Source organism: Ambystoma mexicanum, chromosome 4q (genome assembly GCF_040938575.1).
Source record: "Ambystoma mexicanum isolate Mex_15411 chromosome 4q, UKY_AmexF1_1, whole genome shotgun sequence".
Lineage (NCBI taxonomy): Eukaryota > Metazoa > Chordata > Amphibia > Caudata > Ambystomatidae > Ambystoma > Ambystoma mexicanum.
The window spans coordinates 1,172,869,771-1,172,893,762 of record NC_090928.1 but is presented as its reverse complement, the minus strand read 5'-3'; the positions used below and the strand labels follow the sequence as shown (position 1 = coordinate 1,172,893,762).

Here is a 23,992-nt window from a genome sequence, read left to right as displayed (position 1 = left end):
TGATGGTGTTAAGGGACACCCCACAGTCTTCCACAGGGTTTTCGCCTTTTGAATTATTGTTCGGACATAGACGCAAGACAATACTTGACATAGCCAAAACCGAATGGGAAGAACAGGAGGAAGAGACACACTTCACAGACTATGTTTTGGAACTGAGAACTCATCTTACCAAACTGAGAGAACTGGCACGAGAGAACCTGGGGAGAGCACAATCATATGAAGAAAAATATAACAAGAACGCCAGGGCACAGACTTTCCAAGTGGGTGACAAAGTGCTGGCTTTATTGCCCAGATCTCTGGATATGATGCTGGCCCAATGGCGAGGACTTTGCAAAATTGCAGCTGTCTTAGGTCCAGTGAATTATCTAGTGGAGCAATCAGTTAGAAAGGAAAAAACACAGAACTACCATATTAACCTCTTGAAGGAATGGAGGGAAGCCGGTATGGATGAACAAAGCATAAACCATGTACAGGTGAGTCAGCTTTCAAAGCGATACATTCGGGGGCACAACTCAGACCCAACGAAAGAACAGAGCTGGAAAGACACCACCAAACGATGGAAAATGTGTTCTCCTTCTCCCTGGAAGGACGACCCTGGTGGAACATGAGATACATACTGATCCAAATCAATCAGTAAGTATAAGACCATACAGACTGCCGGAGTCGAAAAGAGCGACCATACAAAAAGAGGGAGTGATCGAACCGTCAACTAGTCACTGCCATCACCTATTGTGCTGGTGCCCAAACCAGACATCTCCACTAGGTTCTGTATGGATTACAGAAAATTAAACGCCATCTCTTCATATCAAGCCTACCCAATGCCACGGATTGATGAACTATTAGAACGACTGAGCAAAGCTCAATACATCAGCACGATTGATCTAACAAAAGGATATTGGCAGATTCATTTAAGACAGGAGGACAAGCTGAAAACTGCTTTTTCGACACCATCAGGCCTTTAGCACTTCACCGTGCTGCCTTTTGGCTTACACGGTGCACCAGCAACTTTCCAGGCATTAATGAAAAAAGTGTTAGCCCCACACATACCGTACAGTTCAGCATATTTGGGTGATATAATTGTTTTCAGCCGAAGATCACATAAGTCACCTGAAAAAAGTGATTTCCGCACTTGATGAAGCTGGGCTACATATCAACCCAAAGAAAACCATACTAGCAGCAAGAGAGACAACGTATTTGGGTTATCTAGGGGTTGGAGGAGTAGTAAAACCCCAAGTAGACAAAGTGGAGGCGATCAGGCGGTTGTCCATGCCAAGCAACAGAAAACAGATAAGGGCATTTTTAGGTGTCATCGGATACTACCGAAGATTCATACATATGTTCTCCAGCCTTGCCAGCCCACTACGGAAGCCCTCAAGTCTTCCTATAAAGGTGATTTCTTACAGGACGCCTCTGCCCTGACAGCATTCCAAACCCTAAAAAGACACATCTCAGCCCTTCCAGTTCTACGGTGTCCGGACTTTGAGAAACATTTCTTTGTACAGGCCGATGCATCCAGCACAGGATTAGGTGTGGTACTGTCGCAAGGCACGGGCGAAGACCTGTATCCGGTGGCATTCATAAGTCAAAAACTCCTGCCACATGAGATGTCATATTCAACCTTGGAAAAAGAGTTTCTGGCCATAAAATGGGACATTGAATCTCACAGGTATTATTTGCTGGGACAGACCTTCACGTTTTTTTCTGACCACGCCCCACTACAATGGTTGGCAGTGCACAATGACACCAACCAGAGGGGTTTGAGATGGTTTCATACACTACAGGAGTTCTGTTTCCGGACCGTACACAAACCGGCTTCCTTTCAGGTTGTTCCTGACTATCTGTCACAGAGCATGGATCGGCCCAACCGGCTCGATTCCTCGGGGGTGCGTGTAAACCCGTGGTTTCTGAAGAGGAACTCAAGGCAGACACCATACAATGTGAAGGCCGGTCGGCCGTGGACATGGATAATGTGGTCGAAGAGGACGCAGAAGACACTTGGTGGACAGGAACATGTCCTGGAGGAAAGACCCACCCAAGGAACCATGGACATGCAGTGAGAACAGTGGAGTTGACCGCGTTCAAGCAAAATGCCGCCTGCAGGGCTAGCCGTTAAAGGTGACAGACTTCCTGTTGCAGAAACTGCTGCGGGGAATAAATGGACGTTAAGGCGGCATACCGACAAGACGGCGTTGGTTGACAGGTCGGGATGCCATCATATTAACCACATGCTGGGAAGGGTAAACTCATACGAAACGCCATCAGAGCATTATTTTCCAAAACAAAGAAAGACACTAAAACATGGACATCAATCAGAGTTAGGGTTCACTTACTGTAGAGCACCCGAAACACCGAGGCCTGTAACAACAAAAGGCAGTCCCCTCAAGGCACCCGTGAATAGTCCATTATGGCAGCCGGCATTCGGGAAGGAATGGGGCGGGGCTTAGGGGGCTTATCAAGGTTGCAAGGAGTTGTGAGCTCTGATTGGACTGGGGATCTTCGGCCCCTATTTAAAGTGAACAGAGAGAAAGGACTAAGGGAGAGTTCTCCTTTCTGTTTCAGAACCGAGTCAGAGGAGAAGAGGAAGGTACAGTGTTCCGTTGGGCTTACAAGGATTAGCTCCAGATACGTGCCATATCCTCGGAAGGTCCCAAAGACCAAGCTAATTTTGGACTTCATTAAGGAGAAGTGACATCCTGCTTTTTTCCCCCTCCTTTGATTATTTTTTTCTCTAATTTATATTATTAGTCAATAAAGACTAACTTTACTTTGAAACCATCACTTGTCCAGCATGGTCCCTTACAACCAGCTAATTATCTCCCATCACCCTGATCAACGCAGATAGCAACATTTTTGTCGCCCTTGTTCTGGCTGGACTAGAGGATTGGGTGTCCTCAGTGGGGAGAACAAGTAAAATGCTAACTGGGTTTCGCAGGGGGATGGCACAACTGTAAATGGGTTTTCCATTAATGTTTGCAGGAATGGGCTATACGGACAGGGAGGTTCATCTATTATTTTGCAGCGGTTGATCTATCACAGGCTTTCGGAAAAAACAGATTGTGGTTTTCTCGCACTGTTGATGCCTATTCATGAGGATACCTCTGTTCAGGTGAGGTTGGACGGGCAAGGCCATCTGTAGGAGTTCTTTAAAACATCCCATAGCCTGCTCCAGATTTGCGTTTTGGCACACTGCCTATTGAGAGAAACCTGAGGGCGTCCTCACATCTATTTCCCTCGGATCCTCATCACAGGTGGCCAGGGAAAGGCATTGCTTTTGGATCCTGGCACTGGGGGGTGGAGCAGCGAAGGAGGTTAACCTGGATGGAGGGTTCTTGGGGAATGGGAAGGAAGGGTTCCCAGGTGAGGTGCAGTATTTACCCTTTCCATTTTTTGAGGAAGCCGTATTTACAGAAACCTTTGTGGGATATTCTCACCCCATTTCCTTGGGTCAGTATAACATTAGGAAAAATGACAAGGCTCAAAACCCACAAAAGAGGACAGGACAGAATAAGGTGCCCTTGGGCAAAACATGGTATCCTCCTTTCAATGTTGACCCCAACCTTCATAGGCTGTTATAAGTCAATTCCCCTCATTTCTCCACAATTCATACTGACAGTACTGAGACGAAGAAGAAGCACCTAAGACCAATGAACACAATGCTCTTTTACCACTCTGGTACTGGGACGAGGAAGATGTGTGCTAAAAGCTGCAAAGGATCGGCATGTATCGTTGACTGTGCTCAGGCAGGGTTGATTGGACATTCACACCTACAGTCTGTCAAGGGGCTGCAGGTTTATAAAAGGAGACAACAGGGAGACCTGTGGGTAGTAGGTGAGGTGGTGGAGTGACAAGGGAAGCAGCGAAGGGCCGGTGCAAGCAGCTGAAGCAGGACGCCAAGATGCTGGAGACTACGGAGAAAGGTGGTCCATGGAAGCATGGCGTAGCGTGCAAGCAGGGACTCCCTGGAGGGGGCTGAACAAGGTGAATGAAGCTGTGTGGAAAGACTGTTCCTTTCACCCCTTTGCTCGAGGTGTTCGTTCCCCTGTTGCAGGACCAACACCGAAGTGTCTGAGGTGCAGGAGATGGATCCCAGGCACTAAAAGCCAAAGGCCATGTGATCCGCGCTCCAACAAGAACTGTGAAAGCGACAGATTAGTTTCTAATGAATGAATGGTAAGCCAAGTGCGCGAGTGTGTGAACTTTATTATTTTCTGAATACTTTATATCGGAGTGGCCGTGTGCCAAGAATGAGCATGTTTTCTAAAGTCTCTGGTCCTTCATTGTCAATTACCAAAGAGCTGGGAAGAGCTGGGAATATGTTGTATAAGAGTGGTCACGTGTGTCAAGAAACATTTTCGAAGGTCTCCGAACAATTGGCAATTCAATTAAAGTGAAACAAATGCATATTAAACAACAGATAAAGTGAGAATGAGCTATAAGCAAAACCCATAATTCATGGATACTGAACTGAATTAAAACCAATTTGAATAGCCAGTACTAAGACATTCAGAACCCAGAAAGGGAACGGAATTTCACAGCCATGCAAACCATTGTATGTTGAAGTACTGAAATGAATATAACTTTAAAGGATAAACAAACTACAACATGCTGAGTTCTAAAATGAATGTGACTCTAAGGAACATTCAACAAAAAAGGTGCTGAAGCTTGGTTTACAGTGGAACTTTAAATTACAAGGTATATTGATGTCCACTTATGTGAAAGTTACAAACTAAAGGAACTAATGTTTAAAAACAAAAATAATTTAACTTTGGAACTTAAAACTTAGAAGACAAGAATACTTTGCTTTTCGAACTATGTTACTTAAATCTTGGGGTAGGGAACCCTGAGATTTGAAGTACTTACGGACTTGAGGACGGAGCCTCAAGGTAACTTTGTGTTTGGAACTGTGTTACTGGAACTTGGAGAAGGGGACCATGAGTGTTCGTTAAAATTGTGTCACCTTGAACTTAAGAGAGGTAACTAAGACTTTTTGCTGGAACTGTGTTATACTTGGGGAAGGGAGCTGAAAGGAAGCTGCGAACTGGAAGAAGCTCAGAACTTTAGGTTGGATACTGTTTCTTTTGGTTGTTGACATCCCTACACATTGTACAGTTGTGAGCGCAAGTATAGGTTTTGGACACAGACAGATCCTTAAGTTGAACTCTTTGACTGAGACTTTCCTTAGTTTCATTTAGGTACAGTGTAAGGAACTCATGGTGTCAACAGTAAAGACAGAAATAAGTGATCACAGTTCAAGGGTGTTTATTAAACTCTATGCATGGGTGAGAAAAACGCCTAATCTAAAGCTAAGATGGGAGCAAGCTACAACTATCAAATAATGATAAGGCAGTCCTAGTAGTGTCTTGTCAAATAAAAAGGGCCTATATAGCACAAGTCCCTTCAATGAGACCAGAACCTTCAAGGGCCAAGTCTCTTTTCAACAAAGTTACTTGCCTTAGAAGGCCTGCTGGATAAAAACTACAAACAAACAAAAGTTCATTCAGTGGTCTTGCACCTTGGGCAGTTGCTCTTCACCCGAGGATCTCCCTCCACCGGGCTCGGATCCTCCTGGCAAAGTGGACCTCCCTCTGTCGGGTTCACTAGAGCCTCATTTAACACAGTTCATGATTTTCTCATTTTCATCAGAAAGCAGGGTTATCTTCCCCTAGCTTTCTCTCTGCAATGGGCCAAAGACTTTTGATTGTACAAGGGATTTGACGTGACCCTTGTAAGACCACTCTGACATCTCACGCCACCCTTTCCTAGGGTCTGCTGGAACTTTCTGTTTCAACACAAAACAAAAGGGGCCAGCAAGAGTCCTTCGAATGAGCACTACTGCGGCACCCGACCACTCTGCAGCTGGCCCTTGTCTGGGCATTGCCAAAAGTTCAAACACACACAAGTTCTTTGTTCTCCAGTTCCTTGCATTCATATAATCTTGCTACTTGCAACCTTGGGATCAACACAATTCGGTTTGCTATCAGCTTCCTCCGACTCACCGGCTGTGTTGAACCCATTGGCTTGTCTTGCTTCTGGAGTCAAGGATGGTACCACAGTAGACAGCGTGCCTCCCCATCTGTGCTATTAATTCGGGAGGCCCCCTTGCCCCATTGACATCTGTTCCTCCACACACCACCTGTAACTCCCAGTCTTATGATTTACCTTCCACAGACTTTGCGGGTCTTAGTTGAAAAGGGCAAGGGCAATTACCTCCTCGTCGTCCTTTCACGTCTTGCCACCTTTCTCCTCCGCTTGAACTGCCGGTCTGGAAGAGCTGCTTCCTTGTGCGCTCAGCCTTGCTCGAAGTGTGCTCTTGTGCTCTGCCTTCTATCCCTATGGGGAAGGTAAAGGGCCTTCAGGTGTGCATGGTTACGGTCAATTGCCGGACTCTGCCTGACAGGTGTATTGGGAAATGTCAGGTAAACAGCTCTGGTGTTAGTCCGTTTCTGTTACCATGTAAGAGAGCGTTTGTGTTGGAAAAGGAGTAGTGCTTCCATATATGCCACAGGGTAGGATGGGGAAAAGGTGTTACAGGGAAGGGGGTACCTTCAGTTTCCCACTGCCACTCCCTGAAGACCCCTCAACCAGGTGATCCTCCCCCACTGGTTGACCCACAGGAACTGGATGCAATAGCGATGACCGTGTCCTGGCAACCTGGATGACAGATCTCCGGGGACTAGCGGGTGAGACACCTTCAGGTTTCTCACAAGGGAAATCCCACCTTAGCATAGGGCAAGATAGGCATTTTTCCATCCTGACATTTAAGTTAAATGATATTGTTTGTTTAAACTTATGTCTGTTGTCTGTGTCTTGCTTCATGATGCTTTCACACTATTCGAATCCTACCTGGTGGACTTGGTCTCTTATTTGGAGCCTATGGCCTTCACTCCTCTAGAAATCGGGAGTTTGAGGGTCAGCTGGATGGCTTATGCGGATGATCTTATTTCGGCTGACCAAACGCCAATTGGCCTCCAGAGATTAATTGACACTGTAGTCGTATATGGAGAACGATCTGGCGATAAATAATAAATAAAAAATAATCATCAGATTCTCAAAAAAATAGCAAGTCTCTTGCACACTCATGGATAGTGGGTTAGAGTAGAGTTGCTCCAAATGTGGATATGGAGTATCTAGGGTTTTATTTACATCGACCTCTAAGAAATTAGAACTTTTTTCAAGAAATAAAGCCAGGGCTGTCCAATGTGGATCTCAGATGAAGTGGATGTATGTACGTTATTGTTGAATTAAGGCGAAACGTCTGCTGCAATATTATAAGGCTAAAAAAGTTCCATCCATTTTGTACGAGCATGAGTTTTGCTTTATGGCAATTAATATTGATTGGCACACAATCGAGGCCGCGATATGGTGAAACGTTTTCAGTCTGCCACTTTGTGTCCCAATTGATCTATTTTCTTTCGAGTTGGGTTTCATCTCCCTTTTGGGTTGGTTCTTATGGAAGGTTGTTTTGTTGTATAGACACTTGCTCGACCCTGTGAAGGGTTCTCCCTTTGCAAATTTAAATACTGATGTAGTAGATTAGTCTCCAGCATGCCCAATTGGTCGCTTTTGTCTGTATGTTCTTAACATCATGTATGACTTGATTGTCTCTTCTGGTTTGGTTGTCTCAGCATCATCCAGTTTAGTGAAAAAGCTTTTGTTTCATTGGGATTGGAAAATGAGATCATATTCTTTGTATACCAGCCTATCCTGTTGTGACAAACCAGTGGGTGTCTTGCCAAAATATCTGGAGAGATTTCCAAGTCCTTACTGGCGTATGGAATTTTTACATTCTAGATTAAACATTGTACTAGCGGTGGAGATCATAGCGATATAAGCTCAGCGGCCAATCCAGTTCAATACGGTTGCCAACTGTGCAAGGTAGCAGGAATTGTGCAGAATAGAGAACATTTAATAATAATCCCCGGAGGGACGCTCGAAAAGGGCCAGTGAAGAGCCCTATTGTTGGCATCCGGGTAAGAAATACACCAATAACAGACACAAGGAGGTTAAAACCTGATGGCGTGGTCCCCCTTCAATACAGGTACAGGGGAGAGCGGGAGGCTTGGGTAGTGAAGGATAATAATTATAAAAATAATAATAATCATAATAATAATTTCGCATTTATATAGCGCTACAAACCCTCAGGTATCTGAGCGCTGCTTATTATAACCCATGGTGTGTGGTGCTCATTTATCGACCTTGGAAGGATGAAAGGCTGAGTTTGGATCTGCTGGGATTCGAACCTGCGTTAGCAAGCTCTGCATGGATGTTGCAGAGCTACTTAGGAATACTTGATACATGCTCCTGTGAGTGGCAAGACCGTGAGGAGTCAGACGGAGACTTTGTCTACACATCTCGAGAAGAAGAAAAATATTTGGTGAAACAGGGTGATTAAATGCACAAGGCCTGGGAAGACCCATTGAAAGAACTGAAGGAACAATTACAAGGAATAGCAAGAGACTATTTAAAGATATCAGATTGAAGAGATCTGTGCTGAGAAGCATTCCCCAGGACAAGGGAGTATTTCTCCTGGTCTTTTGTTATTTATCAATAGTGGTAGGGCCAGCTTAGGCTAGTTTCTGACAGAGGACGGACTATTAAGTTTGGACTTCATATCTGTCGACGAGCACCCTAGTTTAGTTTGGTTAGGTAGGGCATCCCATAGACTAAGGTTAGTGAGGCGTTTTCTTTATTATTTGAATAAAAGCAAGTTGAACATGGCACATGATAATCCATCTCATCCTTCTGACCTACCACAGTATGCATGGGTTTAAGTGCATGCATGAAAGAGAATGCCGTGTGAATGCTTTGGGTGCGCGTGCAGACAATGCCGTCAGATTTTGTGCTTGCCCATGTTAATGATTGAGAGAGAGAAGCTATACAGGTGAGGAACTGGTGGGTGAATGGGTATGATTGTGTGTGTGCAAGGCTGGGGCCCAGACAGGGGGCATTGGAGCGCATCATTGGATGGTTTATTTCAGTCACAACATGTTTTACAGCCAACCTGAGCTTTATTACATGGAAGAGGGTTTAGGGTGAGGGACATTATAGCAGAACAGGGCAGGAAGTCTGGACATTTTATTTCTGTAGCATGGCTGGGCAATGCCAACATGATGTGTCAATATGATGTGTGTCATTAAATGGGGCAGGGGGTGTACAGCTAGCAAGGAAATGGTTCCTTATTGTGGCAGGGCATTTTTACCAGTGTTAATGATGTGTGCTCTTGTATGGTGGGGAGAGGCTTGTATGCAGTCCAGAAAAGAAATGTCTTCTTATGGTGGCATTGTATGTTTTACTGGCATTAACGGCAAAGTTAAAATGAGTGTTCTTACCTGGTGACTGGGGAGTTTTTGTGCAGCCAACAAGGAGACAAGGTTTTCTTACTGACACATGGCTTTAAGGGCAAAGTCAACATGAGTATTAGTACATGGGAGCATTTGTGCAGTCAGTAAGGGCATGATGATTCCTTTTCGTGGCATTGCATTTTTTACTGGCATTAAAATCAATATGAAAAGTGTTTTCACATTGTGGTGCAGGGGAAACAATTTTGCAGCCAACATTAACATGTTCTCTTCCTGTGGCATGAGATTTGTATAGTCCATAAGGGTAAAGCCATGTTCGTACATGGGGATACTGGCATATATTGGCACTGCAAGCAAGAACATGTTTTCTTACGGTAGTATTACATTGCAGAATATTACTGGCCACACACACACAGAGGTGGCTGATACATATGGGTGTCAGGGGTCAGGCACAGTCACCTTGTTTCTACGCTAGGTGAAAGATTTAAGGTTTGATTAAAACGTGTACTTCTATCTTTCGCCGAGTGCAGTGCAGAGCATGTCCCTGCAGCGGCAAGCTCACCATGCGCATTGTAAATGTGTGGTGGTCCAGGCTGGCCTTGAGTTGGGAGTGGGGGTGGGGTTGGTGGACGCAGCATGGTTTGCAGGGTGGCCCCCGCATTATGTGCTAGGCCACTGGGACAGATATATGAATGTGGATTCATATTTTAAAAGAGAACAAGATGCCATATAAAGCAAATGATCATCTCTAGTCTGCATTCATCACCCTCTTTGCAAGAGTACAGTCTAAGTTCATTTAAGGCTTTTAAACGTTTATAATCATATTAAAAATAATTGCTTTAACGCTGCCAGGTCTGCACAATTATCCAGCTGCATATTTCCTATGGGGATAAATGTAGGATGATTGTGAGCACAGAAAACGCATTAATTGCTGCGGTCCAACCAAGAGAAATATTATTACAACTAAACTTGCAAATCGCCTTCTGTGGGAATGCCTGTCTTTTACAACCATTAGCTATGCACATTTACAGGGTTTGTGGTAAAAAAAAAATATAACTCTGCATAGGTATGATTTCTGTATCAGAAGCCATTATGCTTCCCTCAATTCCCAGTATGTCTATCTGAATAGTGACATCTTGTGGGCGGTACAGCAACATTTTCAAAAGCTACATAGAGTGAGGGCAAAGGTTCATGCCCAATCCCCGAATGTACACAAGCTCTGGTTACACATAAAAGTGGATGGGGCTGCTCTCTGGTTGAGCTAACTACCTGAATACTTTAGGTGAAAGTTTGAACTGTTCTCGTTGGAGGGTGCCACGTATCCCCAAATATTCCACAAAAGTTGGTTTTGTGATTTCAAAACAAGTCATCCATGATCATGGCTTCTATGTAATAATGTCCCCGCAAAAATATCTCCTGACAAAAATGTCGCTGTCTTTTGTGTAGACATTATTATATTGAACATGCGGGGGACGCAGGGGACATCCCCACAACCTGTCCCCATACATTAGGTCAGCATATATAATGTCGCCAATGGCTTTTCCCGGCGACATTATGTATGGGGACATTATTACCTGATACCTTATCATGTACATAATATGTGGATGTTTTGGTTGCCAAGTCAAAAAATTACATTTGGTATGCAAAGATTTATGGTCATTATCGAGAACCGAAGGAAGCGGGAAAAGGGAGTGAGAAAGTAGGAGGAAAGAGGAGAAATGAAACAAAATCTCATTGATGCATTGTTCTTATATTTGGTGCATTTCCCCATTACACCTTCTCTGACGTATAGTTGAAACAGTGCCAAACACGGCCTATCCACATCGCTACCCCTCAGGGTGCTTTTAAGGAAATATATATATTGGTAACCTGTTTGTACTTCATTAGAGAATGTTATAGCATTACCAAGCACCTTCTCAGCATCGTGTTAACCATTGGGCCTATCGGTGATCACTTGCGACTGTGTCCATTTGAAGGTGCCCTCCAGGGTTACCATTCTTCTCCATGCTGTTCCCGATATCTAAACCTATAGACTTATGTCCAATGTCCATATAACTCTGATGCGTCTATTCTTGCATCCAGTGATTGCATGCAATTTCGCCCCTCAGCTAAATGGAACTGTCCTTTAGAAAGATACCTGACCCTTATTGTTGGTTAAATGGCTTGTAGCTCCTTATTGTAGAATATTCAATTGGTGTAGGTCACCTCTTCATTTTACTGGATCCTTATGTCTGAAAGAACCATGGTGGGAAAAACTCATAGGCATATCTTATAGTTATCACAACATATTCCTCAGTTTAGGCAGACATCCTATCAAGTGGATCCCAATTCAGGATAGTCTCTGATATGTGCATCAGTCTCTAAAAGAAATGTTCACAAGTCTGACTGCATGAACATTGCTAGTAGCCCACACCCACTGCACTCCCTGCCTTGGTATGTCCTCACCGTATATATATGTAAAGGTTTTCACTTCAAGGTGACGTGACAGCGGGTTAGGATCCCCAAAGGTTGACGCTACGTGTTTTCTTTCCCGTTCCTCACTGGAACACAAGTGTGTTTGTGGTCGGTGTCATGTCGTGTGGCTGCCTGCTCATCAAAGCATCAATGCCTCAGTTCTAAGTGTCCCCACAAATATAAATGAATGGGATCCCAGCCTTAACATGCAGCTTCCGTTCTCGGATCTTGTTCAGTGCCACGCGGTCTGAACCCTGCCATTTTGGAAATGACATGTTTTAAGCAACCTGTGACGTCCCGGGTGATTTCCATAAATAAATATCAATGCCCGCACCTTAATGTTCCTTCATCTGTGGACCTGCCGTGTGTGTGGCAAAGTCCATTGCTAGAGTGTATCTTCCAAGTCCATCCCGTGTCAACAGTTTACAAAATATATTTACTGAATCCTTTCATAAATCGCAAACAATGACTTCCATTTCATTTATGGCCAACATATTTGAAAAATGCAACCTCCCCATTTACCTGGGAAATTCATCTTATAAGATACCCTCCGATAGTACCCTTCTTAGTAAATCTGATATATACCATCCCTAGTCTTATTCTGCCAACATCGCAGGTCTCCCAGGCACTTCACTGTGCCAAGCTCAAAGCATTCAAGCTTCCTTAAGTAGTCCACCCCCTGTAAAACAGGACATATCTGTCTCCACCAGTCCTACAGCTTAATGTGTCTGCACTTGCTGTGTGGTCTTCCAGTGTACTGTAATTACAGTATTAGTCCTGTGTATACATGTGATTCTCCTTTGATCTTCGAGTGTAGTTGCTTTATTTCAAATTCTGACCCCACACTCCACATTGTAAGTGGCACATCCCCATTGGTTTGTGCATGTGTCACCACTCATTACTCTGGGGCAATACACCACCAATGTGTAAGCGTCAAGCCTCGCTGGCAACTCTTGTACTCTATTAAAACTAGTGTCTAGGTTAGTTTATGTATTGTTCAGCCTTTATGTGAGGGAAACCACACTGTCTAAAGGTATAACCCTTCCTCCCTAGCCTAGTCATTTTTAAAACCTTAAATAATGTCTACTGAATGGTAAGATGTGTTATTAGTTTGGCACTGCTTCACAGATGAACCTATTCATTCATTTAATAACTCAAACCTCTCAGTTACGTACGTCATGTTGATCTACTGGGTCAAATGCCAATAGTCATCTTCACACCCTGCATGAATAAACAATGCAATTACAGAAACCACACATGTGTACTTTCTCATTACTTTTGGTTGGTGGTCATCAAACTACATAAGTATACCACATGCAGTTCCCTCATTACACAATTAATTTATCACAGGAAAAAAACAATGTCATGCTCAGCCCATGTTGAATTGTCTGGAATTGACAAATCATTGTAGCCTCTTTGCTCCATATTTGATGGTTTCTCAACCAATGAACAGAGAACGGGAATCTTGCAGCGCCATGTCCCAAATTGCTTAGATGTTCTCTTATCCTTATTTAGAGTTCACGTATAGTGCTCCCTGTGTATGTTACGTATAGTGCTCCCTGTGTATGTTACATATAGTGCTCCCTGTGTATGTTACGTATAGTGCTCCCTGTGTATGTTACGTGTATGTTACGTATAGTGCTCCCTGTGTATGTTACGTATAGTGCTCCCTGTGTATGTCACGTATAGTGCTCCCTGTGTATGTTACGTGTATGTCACGTATAGTGCTCCCTGTGTATGTTACGTGTATGTTACGTATAGTGCTCCCTGTGTATGTCACGTATAGTGCTCCCTGTGTATGTTAAGTGTATGTTACGTATAGTGCTCCCTGTGTATGTTACGTATAGTGCTCCCTGTGTATGTTACGTATAGTGCTCCCTGTGTATGTCACGTATAGTGCTCCCTGTGTATGTTAGGCCACATATACAAATCAACCCATACTCTATACATTTTGATTTTCGGTAATGAAGTCCTTGATCACACAAGGTTCCCTATTGTTCATGTGCAATGTGTTGGTTTCTTGTGCATACTTGCACATGCTACATGTGCCACATTTAGAAAAATCTCTGCTGAGCCAGGTTCTCTGTACATTATGGGCTTCCATGAATGATGGGCTAAATTATGTTTTTAGAGTTGGGGCCCCTGTATATAACATTTTTGGACCATTATGGATGTGTTCCTTTAAGTCTTCATCCAAGGTTAAGCATGAGCAATGTTTCTTCAACATTTTGTACACAAGATGACTCTCTGTGGAATAATGAGTAATCATTATCACGCTCTCGTTAGTTCCTGTCCTCTTTGCCTTCGGGTTTAGTTGATCTTTCCTTTGTGTCTCTCCTTCTGGCGTTGTCAACGACATCTGTGTTCTATCCTCTTTGTGTGACTCGTTTGGAGATTAATCCTTGGTGGTCGTGCACTTTCTTCTTGCTCTTATAAAATCTCCCGTTGGGATTTTCTTAATCATGCTGGCCTTGTGACAGCTTGCAGCAGATAAGTTTGAATTGACTTCAGTCGCTTCAGTTGCTTTTCTAAATGTACTCGTTATTATTCTTTGCTCATTCACAAACAAATGTACATCTAAGAAATCAATTCAGTGCAGTTGTGGGTGCTTGTGAACAAGATTCCAAATGTGTTATTTAGATATTGTACGAATCCCATTAGTACCGCCTCGTTCTCCTGCCATATCATAGCATCGTCAATATATCTGACCCATAGTTTTGTTCATCCTGCATTGTCATTGTGTACATATTTTTCTTTATAGAAGCCCATGAAGAGATTGGCTAGGGAGGTGGAATAGTGGGCCCCCATCACCACCCCCCTGGTCTGTCTATAGAAAATGTTATCAAATAAGAACACGTTATTGATCATCGTGAAATTAAGCATTTCCTTCACCATCATGAGGTGCATCAAGTATTATGAAGATCTTTTTCCAAACACATAATCAATTGTCTCCAAAGCTAGATCATGTCAGATTGATGTATACAGGGCTTTCACGTCTAGCGTTACAAGTCTGTATTCATCATTCCATTCAAAGGATTCTATTATTGACAAACGGTCTCATCCAAACAGGTGACCCCTTGCTGCTCCAGAACCACTAAGGACAACATTGGTTCTCTCACTCCAGCCTTGGCCGATTTCTGTAATAACTCCTTCACCTCCCCTCTCTTACTTAGATACTTGGATGTATCTCTCAAGCACTCCCTTGTGCATCCCCTACTAAAAAAGCCTTCAGCCGACCCCTCCATTCCAGCAAACTATCGCCCAATCTCTATCACTCCTTTCCTGGGCAAACTCCTGGAGAAGTTGGCTATCTCCCAGCTAACGCTCTACACTGAATCTGGTGGTTGTCTCCATGACCATCAGTCAGGCTTCAGAGCAGCCAGAGGCATGGAAACTGCATTCCTGAACACCGTGAAGATCTGCTCTCTAATATTGACGCAGCTCTCCCTCTGTCCTCATTCTCCTCGACCTTTCCACTGCATTTGACACGGTCAACCACAACATCCTGATTACTCATCTCCGCAAGACCCTGGGCATCACGGATCTGGCATGGCTGATCTCCTTCCTCTTGGACGGACCTTCCCAGGTTTAGCTTGGGTATTTTCTCACCACCACCTCTCTCTCCACATGTAGTGTGCCCCAGGGCTCTATCCTCTCCCCCTGGCTCATAAATGCATATCTGGCCCCTTTGGCCCTCCTGATCTCTACCTTTTCCTCTGACTGTCAGTGTTATGTGGATGACAAACAGCTCTCTTTCAGGCTACTCTCGGCCTCCTTCTTCTCGCTCATCCCGGACTGTCTATCTGCTATTCAGGCATGGTGCACCGTTAACGATCTCTGCCTTAATGCCAGTAAAACTGAGATCCTTCTCATTGGGACCCCTGCTTCCGCTTTTCTTTTCTCACTGTGGCTGCCCTCCTTGGGCCCACTGCCCTCACCCTCCTGTGAGGCAAAAAACCTTGGGGTCATCTTCGACTCCACTCTCTCCTTCTCTCCACACATCACAGACCTTGCCAAGAAGGCCCATTTCCAGCTGTACCTCCTCAGAGGTATTCTCCCTTTTCTCACATTCCCCCAGAAGTTCACTATCTCCAGAGCCCTGGTTCTCTCTAGGCTGGTCTACTGCAACAGCCTCATTCTCAATATGCCTAACTCTACTCTTCGCCCTCTTCAACTCATCCAGAAGAAGACTGAGACGTATCCTTGGCTTCAAGCCCAATGACTGCATATCTCCGGCCCTGAAATCCCTCCACTGGCTCCCAGTGTCTGGAAGGATCAAGTTTAAGACCCTCTGCATCATCTACAAGGCTTTCTGGGGCTGTGGCCCTCACTACATCAAATTCTCTCTGCCTATGTACCTTCCTCCTAGAGCCCTCTGCTCATCTACTTCTAATTCTCTGCAGGTGAATCGCTTCTCCAAGCAGAGAATGGGGGTAGATCTCTCTCCTCTGCAGGTGCCTCCCTGCCTTTTTCCGCCATCAGCCAGCTCTCCTTAAGTTCCGTAAGCTCCTCTAGATCTTCCTTTTCTACTCTTCTTTCGCGCTCCCTCTCGCCTGCTAATCTTTCCTTACTCCTGCACCGTTTGCTGACTGGCTGATCTGTGTCCTCCAAGTCTTACAGGACACCATGCCCCCCTGACCAATTCCCATGCTCTTGCCACCTGGCCCACCTTGCACTACCGGGCTGGGATTGCCCCTGTAGTTCCAGCCTTCCTTGCACTAATTCAGGGCTCTGCTGCTCTGGGTGCACTTCGCCCTGTATCCTCTCCCCTGCACTTCTTGTTGCGCACTTGCACAATCTAAATGACACTAGGCCTAGTAAGATAGTTTGTCTTGTCCTCCCTTTGTCCCCCTCCCATGCCTGGTTGCGCCTTGAAACACTTGTGTATAGGCACATACTAAATAACAAATCAAGCAATCAATCAAATTAGCCATGACACCCCATAAGGGACAATGTCCTTACCTCACTCAGGCCCACTGGATCCAGAAGCAGGGGACTTGGGACCTCAACTTCGCTCCAGTAGAAAAAAGTAGAGGATTATAAATCCTGTTAGCATTCCTTTATGAGCAGGCCATGAGCAAAACTCGAGAGTGAGCCCTTGAGTTGTGCCTATGGCGCTCTCCTATAGGCACATTTTGCACTTCTGAGCCCTCCTACAAGGATCTGGAATTGTATCCATGTTCAAACTGCGTTGCATCACCATAATGTTTAGACCCAGCTTTTCTTGTGGGCATCAACAACTCTGTGTGGAGGATGTAAAGGATATCAAGTGGAGCACCTGAAAGGCTTCAGACAAAATCGGAGTCAGTCCTCACACAGGGGGACTGGTTGTTAGGGGCACTGGAGCAAGATCCCTTTGACGACACAGCAGAGAGACCCGAACAAGCACATTGTAGAGCTCCCTAATTTGAAACTCTGGCTGTTGAATTTTGGGACTTATGATCTGTAGCACAGAAGAGGAACAGTGTCAGGTTTATGGAGGTTGCGCGGCATGAATTAGTTTTCAAAAATGGATTAGCAGAGTTTGCTAATTAATTTTTTCCCGATTAGCAAACAACCCCATTTGATTAGCAATGTTGTACTAAAGTTTTTATTGCCACCAGAAGATACTTGTACCCAAGATATAAAATTAGCAGCAATACAGTCGTTTTGTGTTCTTGCTGAAGTAAGACATTAAATTCTTTAAAATTCCACTAGACCTGCTGGTTGAGTAACTTAGTTTAACCACTCGACTGAAGAGACATGCACTAGACCCATGGCAACGGATGCCAAGAAATTTAAATTCAATTACTGTAAAATGGTGCATGTCACCACAAACCCAATTTAGTTTGGCACAATGCTGCCACTCGGAGGCCAGCCACACACAGTTAAACTTTTTTGACATTTACTGCAAACAAAGTAAAGTTTATTTAAATGTTTCCAACATCCCCTGCAAATGGTACTGGCCCTTCTTAAAATCTACTCATCTATGCAAGTGGGTGAAAATAATTAGCGAGCCCTGGATGAGTGTCTGTAAAAAAGATTAGCTGCATGAATTGACACAAATAAATAGATATCATAAAAGACTCTGAAAACAGCTCTCTGTACTGCAGGTGCAAATATATAATGCAATCATAATCATAGAGCAAAGTGAGCTCTGGAGGCCAACTTTAGTGTACAGTTTGCAGTGGGTCTGCAGATGTACAGACTTGATATAAATATGGATCGCTACTTTAAGTAAATATCAAGTTAGCTTTGTGTATTCATTATGTAAAAGACTAAGCAGTGTGCATGGCATAGCAGGCAGAAAACTGGGCAAACTAGGCAGAATATTGTAGTTTTCGGCCATCTCACTTTTTGGGTAGTGGGTATAAAGCAATATGGTAAGATAGAATGTTCAAGGAGTATGGGATCAGCTCATGGGTTGAGCACCAGTTGCAAGTGGTATGTAACCAGCAGGCCACAGAACTAGGTTTGCCCTCAAAGCATTTGGCTGCGTGGACATGTACATTTCATGTACATTTTCAAAAGTGTCCACTCGTCATATGATGCATCTTCCCCACCAAAATGAAATCTAGTAGACACTGAGAATTAGATACTTAACCGTTAACCATGGAGATGATGCAGTGTTTTACAGTATCAATACTGTAATTATGCATTATGTAACCAATTATATTTTTAGAAAAGGAAATGAATGCCTTTAACAAAAAAAAAGAAAGAAACCACATACTGATTTTTGGCAGGCAGGTACACTTAGCTTAGTAACAGTATTATCCCAATTATTTCTGGTTTGTAATTATTTGAAAAACAAAATGTGCGTAGCACTCCCACACAGGCCTTTTGGCACATGAGTGAACGGGATGATTACTGTTGCACTTACTCTCTGTTAGCCCCTTTGAACTTGGAGTCAGAGAATCGAGGGTGCAGAGAGCTCCGAAGGCAAGAGTGGAATGCTGGGTGAGCTGTGCTTTCATTCAACAGGGTAACCTAAATAGCTAGCTTTGCTACACAAGTGCCAATTTAATTAGCAAACCTACAGAATTGCATAGCAAATTGCTCTGCAACACTACTTATTTTATGCCTTGGATTGATTAGGGGGGCTTTGCCCTCAGGTCTGAAGTTAACTAAGGAAAGGAACCATGGTTAACCGTTTACCATATTGACTTTTTTGGCAGTGTGAGGGCTCTCTGGTGTGGGCCCTAATTGCCCAGGTGGAGACACTTTTGTTAGTGTATTCAGTCACTGATCAGAAAATCCTAAGGAGGTATACTCTAGTGGTCACCTTGCCCACTCCTCTGCCATCCATTATCATCTATTATTATTATTATTATTATCCAGATGCTACGCCACTCTACGTTCCCAAGTAACTTCCACTGAAGAAAAGACTAGACATTGACCGAGGAATACAAGGAACAGATGGTGGTAGTACCCATAAAAACCATTACAATGCCTAGTGTATGGAATACGCAACCTGCGGCTGGGGAAAGGAAGTCAGGTGGTGGTAAAGAAGTGGGCAGGCCACAAGTGGGGGCAGAGTCACACATACAAATGTAATTCCCTTCACTTTCAGATTTGTTTTTCTGGTTGCTGAAAAGATATATGTTGTTTCCATACTGTATTGTGGACAGCCCACGAGTCTGAAGGAAGGTGGACATATGACTTAACAGTACATCACAGCTCTGGGATCTGTGACAAAGTGCACCTTATTACCATGAAAATGTTTTGCCAGATGTTCCATGAACACACCCAGCTGCAAGGCCTTCTTTACTTCTCAGAAGTTCTTAGCTTTTATTTATTTATGTATTTATTTATGTATTGAGCATTTGTATGCCACCTTTACAGCAGATAGTGTTTCCAGGGGCCACAAGACTAAACGGGGAGGGGACAGAGGAGGATAAACACAACATTAATGGTCCTACTAGGCCTTGTGACATTCGGATTGTGCAAGTGCAGCAACAGGAAGTGCAGGGGGGTGGTGGAGGGGAAGGGTGAGGAGAAGGTAAGAGGAGGGGAAGGGGGAAGAAGTAGGGAGGGGGGGCAAGGGCTGGGTAAGTGTTAGGGGGTATGGTAGGCAAGTGCTAGCTGAGGCCTGGAGGGCAAGTGCTATGGGGCGAGGGTCAGGTAGTGTGAGGAGGGGTGGGGTGGACCAGACTCAGTAGTCTGTTCAGGGAGGGGTGTACGAAGGCAAGTGCTGGGTGCTGAGGCAGACTGGGCGAGGGGGCGCCTGGCCCCTGTCGGACTCAGAAGGGACCAGACAGCCAGTAGTATCAGCAGGGGGGGGGCATTAGCAAGGGAGGGGCAGAGAGAAGGAGGGGGAGACAAGGAATGTCTTGAGAAGCAGCCAGAGCATAAGGAGATCCAACTCAAGTCTGAGAGGGGCAGGGAGGCCGTTCCAGAGGGACGCTCCTGGCAAAGAAAGATATCTACCACTCACTCTCTGCTTGGAGAAACGTTTGCCCAGCAGAGAGTTAGAGCTGGAGGACCGTAGGACTCTATCCGGGCAGTATTCAGTGAGAGAAAGTTGAATGTAGCGTGGTCCCGGGACCCACAAAGCCTTGTGGATGATGTAGAGGGTCTTGAATTTGATCCTTGCATTCACTGGGAGCCAGTCGAGAACTTTTAGGGCTGGAGTGATGCAGTCCCTGGGCTTGAGGCCAAGGATAGGTCTTGCAGTCCTATTCTGGATTAGTTGAAGAGGGCGAAGGGAGGAAAGAGGTAGATTACCAGAGCTCTAGAGACATTGAGTTTCTGGGTGAAGGTGAGGAAAGGGAGAATGCCTCTGAGGAGGTGAAGCTGATAGTGAGCCTTCTCGTCAAGGTCAGCAATATGTGAGAAGGAGAGAAGAGTCGAAGATGACCCACAGGTTTTTTGTTTTGCCACACATGAGGGTGAGAGGAGGGGGCACATGGAGAGGTCACCAGAGTGTAGGGGGGGAAGGTACAGGGAGAACCGATGAGAAGAATCTCAGTCTTGCTGGCATTAAGACAGCGATCATTAGCAGTACACCATGCCTGAATAGCAGTCACACAATCAGAAATAAGAGGGGAAGGAGAGGCGGGAGAGGAGGGCAGCTTAAAGGAGAGCTGAGTGTTATCCACATAATACTGGAAGAGAGGAGAGAAGTTGGAGATCAGGTCGGCGAGCGGAGCAAGGTAAATGTTAAAAAGCCACCAAGTCTGTGATGCCCAGAGTATCACAGTCGGTTAAGAAGGGTGGCATGATTGACTGTATCGAAGGCAGAGGACAAATCAAGGGGGATGAGAACAGAGGGAGTGTTGGAGTCTAGGTTTGAAAGCAAATATTCACGGGTGTTCAGCAGAGTGGTTTCCGTGCCTCTGGCTGCTCTGAAGCTAGACTGATGATCGTGAAGACATTGTGACATATTTGTTGGGAGATGACCAACTTCTCCAAACGTTTTCCTAATAAGGGGGTAGTGGAGATGGGCTGGTAGTTCGCCTGGCAGCCACGGCTTTCTTAGGAGGGGATGCACAAGGGAATGCTTAAGAGGTGATGGGAAAGAGCCAGTGGCAAAAGAGTGATTGCAGACCTCAGCCAGAGAGGGAGCGAGGGCAGAAATATTGTCCTTGATAGTTCTAGAGGAGCAGGGAAGCACCTATTCGGAGGAGACTTTCATAGAGCAAACAGTCTTGGTGACTTCCTCAGATGCTATGGGAGAGAAGGAGAAGAGCAGGAGGGATGGAGGGATAGGGGCAAGGGAGGCCTAGGTGCAGGTGGAGGAGGGAGTGGAGGAGGGAGTAGAGGAGAGTGAGGACATGATGTCCTGAGTTTTTGTTGAGAAGTGGCAGACCAAGGTAACGCAGAACAGCTATTGTAAAATCCAGGATGAAGCTAATCGTGGGTTCTACAAGCTCCACTTTGCTTTTGTTCTATGCACCTTCATTCAAATTGAATTCCTGACTCTGTGGTCTAATACTTTTACAATTATTCAATTATAGGCCATTAATTGCCTCCTTGCAGGAAGCATGGGCCCAGCATCTGATGTACGTATTCAGGCAATCTCAAAGAGCCTCCTGAGCAACAGTGTTATGCAGCATCTTCTCAAATAACACTTCCATGGGTTCAGACAGAAAACTCTCCAGCTTTCCCAGAATTCAAAGGGTTAACGGCTGTGGCCTACTCTCCTAGTCATCCATTCTAACTAAGGCTGCCTTAAGTTCCAAGGTTAGGGTCTGAACCTTTTCTTCCAGGGTCCAGGAAGAGGAGAGAAAAGCATCTATCTCTACAATCCAAGATTCATGACATTGACAACATTATCTACTTTTGGCACTGCTAGCTCAGACATCTCCACATCTGAGGCTAACTGTGTTGCATGCACTGAGCTCTTTGCCATTTCAGGTACCTCTCCATTATCTGCTTCAGTGTCCTTTTAGGTGGCAAAATCTTCAGTCTGTTTCTGACTGCGGGTTTACTTTCCATGAACGTACTTGTCGGGGGCAATGAGGAGCATTGATGATCCTCAATTTCCACCTTTGGTGATTAGTAGACAAGCAGAACTTAATGTGTAATGGTCGAATGATGCATAGCTCCTCCTCTGAATATTGAATCAACTGCACTTTGGAAGTTGTAGCCAGTATGGAACTTGGAAAGTTTGGGTAAAGAAGGCCACGTTTCCTACGACCAGTGCTCAGTCATGCCGCAGCATGGAAAACGGCTTTTTGCATTGCATAGGTTTGCATAAAGCTGGCCCAAGAGCAAGGCATTAATGAAGTAATTCTCTAAGAGTACTAGGGCCTAAATGGATGGCAGGACGGTTTTCTTGTGTTTTTGTAAGAGGCTCACCTAGATAGGGAGGTTGGGGGTTTCTGGTTGTTGTGTTCCTTGATGGACGAGTTGAAATCTATGTAGACACCGGGGCCCTGGGTAAAGAAAAGGGGCACATATGGAAAATGTGGGTTGCATCCGGGAAGAGAAAAATGGGGAGCAACACACAGGTTAGTGCAAAAGTGCAATCTGTGTTTTACACCCTGCGGATGTTAAGACTGATCCTGCCGCTCATAACCGATGCAGATAGTGCAACAATCGTGGGGATTCTCATCAACTCACGACTGGATTATGGTAATGCCTGCCTTGTTGACAGGAATCCCATCTACCCAGATCCAGAGACTGGAAGTAGCCCAAAATACGGCAGTCTTCAAGGTGGCAAAGTCACCCCCCATTTCTAATTTAAGGCGGTCTCTACACTGGCTAGCCGTGAAGAAATGCATAGACTTTAAAATTCTTTGCATCATTTTCAAATTTGTGAACCAGCAAGCAACTAGCTATCGGACGGAATAAAACAAGATTTATATTCCAGGCCGTCAGTTACGCTCTTGTGATAAGAGGTTGCTGCAAGTGCGCAATCAAGATACTTATCTAAAGGGGATAGAAGGTTTGGAGTTTATGGTCCAGAACCAAAGACTCTTAATTGCTTTTCAGGAAGGTCTTGAAGATCAACCTTTTCTGCTAATTGGAAAACGGGTGTTTTTGTTATTTTTGATTGCGATATTTTTGAACTGTTATTATTTTCATAGACGGCAGACCTGGATGGGCTTGATACACCTGCGCCCGTATACGATTGGTTTCGTGGACAGCGTGCTTTTAAATAATTCAAATTCATACGTGTGGACATAGTGGGAATATAGCGGGAATACAATGATTTACTTAGGCTCTTATGACATGATGAACATGGCATCTGCCAGATATGTCAGTGCTTGAGCACCTTGGAATAAGCTATGCTGGTGGTCAGGCATTGGATCACCTCTGGTGAGGTTCTCTTGCCTTGGATTTGTGGGTGGAGATTGTAATCAGCTGACAGACCAGACAGAGTTTCAGTGTCAATGAGTTGGAGGCATCCACTGAGTAGGTGGGTATCTGTACTGGTATTTTAATGGGACATCCAAGATACCTTAAAAGGCATTTTACCTAGTAGAAGTGGGGCAGAAGAGGGGCCAATGGAGAGGAGAGAAGGGTCATGATGAATGTGTTTAGTGGGTGAATGATGGTCATACCCGACACATGAATTTAGTACTAGGGCAATACCTGGTGTGTGTTGGGAATATCAATCCATACAAGGGCAATACTTGGCACCTGGCTTGAGTTCCTATAAATCCTATGTTAGTATCTGGAATATTACCTGAGTGAATATCGACACGATGGGGAACTGCAATGTGGATACTCAACTTCCCTTTGAAGAACACTCGAAGCATTCATATATTCACTTACACAAAACTATAGAAGTCATACACTCAAAAAACAATGCA

General features: G+C 44.7%; 1 protein-coding gene across 1 annotated transcript in view; it reads right to left on the bottom strand.

Annotated features, from left to right (window-relative positions):
- The window catches only part of KIF6 (kinesin family member 6), a 2,002,255-nt gene that overhangs the window by 1,454,797 nt on the left and 523,466 nt on the right, over nucleotides 1-23,992 (bottom strand). The window lies entirely within an intron of this gene.